This window comes from Sinocyclocheilus grahami, unplaced genomic scaffold (genome assembly GCF_001515645.1).
Source record: "Sinocyclocheilus grahami isolate Dianchi unplaced genomic scaffold, SAMN03320097.WGS_v1.1 scaffold1949.1, whole genome shotgun sequence".
Taxonomy (NCBI): domain Eukaryota; kingdom Metazoa; phylum Chordata; class Actinopteri; order Cypriniformes; family Cyprinidae; genus Sinocyclocheilus; species Sinocyclocheilus grahami.
Window position 1 is genome coordinate 16,232 of NW_015507128.1, and position 3,630 is coordinate 19,861.

The window sequence follows — 3,630 nt, forward strand, 5'->3', positions numbered from 1 at the left end:
GATCCAGATGAGAGCAGAGGGAAGCAGATTCCCCACAATCAGGTTCATCAGCAGCACATCCACTGAGGCTGATTCACTCACATCACACAGCTCTGAAAATCCAGAGACAGACGACACTCATCCAGACCATCAAAAACAAAGACAACTTTATATTCACCACTGAATGGTTTCATTTCTTTGGTTTCAGGAAAGAAAATATGCATTAGATCCAAAAGACTGAAGTGTTTTGTCCTTCATCAGATTGAGCTCTCTGAAAGGAAGTGGAAATATGAGCTGGACGTCCTGATTGTCTTTCCCGTCAGCCCAGTCCAGGATGAATTTCTGCACAGAGACTGTTTTTCCAATGCCAGCAACTCCCTTTGTCAGCACAGTTCTGATGGGTTTGTCTTGTCCAGGTAAAGGTCTGAAGATGTTACTGCATTTGATCTGTGTGTCCTCTGTCAGTGCTCTCCTGGACTGTGTCTCAATCTGTCTCACCTCATGCTCATTATTGATCTCTCCACTCTCACTCTCTGTGATGTAGAGCTCTGTGTAGATCTCATTCAGCAGTGTTGGGTTTCCCTGCTTTGCCGTTCCCTCATACAGACACTCAAACTTCTTCCTCACATTTGATCTATATGTCTTGAGGGCTTCAGCAGGGTCATGGCTTAAGATTAAAATAACAAAATTATTAGAATGTGTTGTATATTCATATTTCATAATATATGCATACTTCATATAGTATATATATGATGACAACATATTTGTTTAAATAGATCTTCATTTAGTTTAGGACATATGGGTCAAATTCCGCTCCTGGAGGGCCGGTGTCCTGCATAGTGTAGCTCCAACCAGCTCTAAAACACCTGCCTGGAAGGTTCTAGTAATCCTAAAGACCTTGATTAGCTAGTTCAGGTGTGTTTAATTACAGTTGGAGATAAACTCTGCAGGACAGGGCCCACCAAGAACTTTCTGACACACATGGTTTAGGACAGCAGTTCCCAATTCCAGTCCTCGCACCCCCCTGCTCAGCATATTTCGTATGCATCTCTTATAGGGCTGCACGATAAATCACATCCCATTATACGTGATATTGCGTTCAGCTTGTAGGTGATCTACGGCTCTGTGTATTAAATGCCGCTCCATCTGAAAGCACGTAAATGAGATTTACTACTAATCACAGAACCGGCTTTACTGATGAGATGCGATTGACAATCGCATGTGATTTATCGTGCAGCCGTAAATTCTCTTATCACATATGATGTTTGTTCTATTCGAACGTAAGTGCCCTGCGAAGTGGACATCACCGGATATTCCACCATGATTCCAATTCGAAACGAGCGTATATGTTCCATACAAAGGCCATTAAAGTGTGCGAGACGTGAATTTAAATTGTATTTATTTACAGAGGTATATGATGTCACACTCGTCTGTGTGTGTGAAGACAGGCAAATCTGTGAATGAATGTTCCGAAGTGAAGTAAACTTCCTCCCCTGCTCAGGGAGTAGGAAGCAATGAATACTGTGTAGGGACCATGTCAGTCGGAACACCGTTCATGCACGTAGCTCTCTTCTAACGAGCTGGTTATCTGAATCAGGTGTGTTAAAGAGAGACATGCAAAATATGTGGGGTGTGGGGGGACACGAGAACTGGAAGTGGGAGCCGCTGATTTAGGAAGTTTAGGCTGTTAGTAGGTTGATGTGGTATAAAGATGTGATTATATATTACGATATTGTTATAATATCAGCATATATTCTTTACCATTCACATTTAAGGTTTAACAATTTTAGAGAGCAGCTGAGATTAATCAAAAAGTTGTTTGGTAGCAAATAAGTGCAACAAAAACTAGGCAAAATACTAACCCAGGCTCATTGGTAATACGTGCTTGTGGTGACATTTCTACAACACTTATTATATCACACACACACATATATATATACTGCACGTTTCGCGGCAGTTTTAAAGTGAAATCTCCAGTGAGTGGTGCTAAAATGAGTGTTCAGTATGTGACCGTGGCCTGGTTTTTATCACGTTGGTATAGACACGTATTGCTGCATTTTTATTATGTTGCTTCAGGAGGGGGACATTGGGGGGCAGTGCCTAAAGCATTTACCTGAACCCAAGATCAGACTGACCCAAGATGTGTCCACTAAAATTACGCAGAGCATCCACTGACTGGTCACTCTTCTTGGACACACAGCTGGATTCTGGCAGGTTTGGTCTGTGCATTGAAGTTAAACAACAAATGAATGTAATTCACATACTCTTATATTAATCACTTTTGTAATGACTGATTGCTCTAGGAAACTAAAATATTTAATTAATATGTTATATTCTGTTGGAGACAAAGTGCAAGTGTTATAGCACGCATATTGGAGCTGTTAATTAAGACCTTCATTCTGAAATGTACTGCATACAGGCATTGAAAACCCATTACAGCATTCAATTTGAACAAACAGATGTAACAGGACAAACAGTTTAATACAGTGTTTACCTGAACCCAAGATCATTGTGTCCACTAAGCTTAGGTGGATGATCCATTGACCGGTCACTCCTCATGGACACACAGCTGGGTTCTGGTCTGTGCATTGAAGATGAACACAACAATGTTATCCACACACATTTATTGTTACAGCTATGTTTGATCATTTCTGTTCTGAGACTTTCATTTTGAAGTTTTTTAATTTCTGGTGTATCTTAGTACCCATTTGCTGCGTTTATTTCTTGTTTCCATGAGTTCTAGTGTGTTCTCACTTATTTCCGTAGGTACTGATTTGGTTCTTCACCGGTGTCTTGTTTAATTGAATGTCACTCTGTGTATTTATACTCCTCAGTTTAATCAGATCATTGTTGTTTATTGGCTTTGTGTAAATGCAAAGCTATTTATGTTGCATTTGTGTGCTCCCTTGCCTGTTGGGTTATCTCGTTTATTAAAATAAATACTGCAAAGATCCCCGTCTCTACTCACCCTTCATCTTCCCTGCACAGCACCATTTTTCTAATTAATTCGTTCAGGTGACTGAACTATTCTATTAATATGTGATCTATTGTTGAATACATGATAGTAAGTACAGCTGTTATGGAGTACACAACCATATATCAGAGTTATTAATTATGGTTTTTTAATTAATATCTTCTAATACATTGAATAAAGGCATAGAAAATTTATTTCATTTCAACACAGAAGATTAAGACAAATGGTTTAGTACAGTGTTTACCTAGACTTTTCATTGTGTCCACTAAGCTTAGGTGGATGATCCATTGACCAGTCACTCCTCATGGACACACAGCTGGGTTCTGGAGGATCTGGTCTGTGCAATGAATGTGAACACGACAAAAGCATTTAATTCACATACTCTTTTATTAATGACTTTTGTAATTAACTGATTCAGGTGACTATATTATTCCATTAATATGTATTTTAAATATATATATATATATATATATATATATATATGTATTTTAAATATATATATATATATATATATAATTTATTTTTAATTTAAATACTCAAGAGTGTTTCCCATTTGTATTGGTTCAGTCCCTTCAGGCACTCTCACATGCGATTTAAATGTGTTTCTGATTACTATTCTTTAACATTTTTTGCTGGTAAGGTTTGTTTTTAAAGGGGTCATATGATGCGATTTCAAT

General features: G+C 38.3%; 1 pseudogene; it reads right to left on the reverse strand.

Annotated features, from left to right (window-relative positions):
• The window catches only part of LOC107573456 (protein NLRC3-like), an 11,974-nt pseudogene that overhangs the window by 2,117 nt on the left and 6,227 nt on the right, over positions 1-3,630 (reverse strand).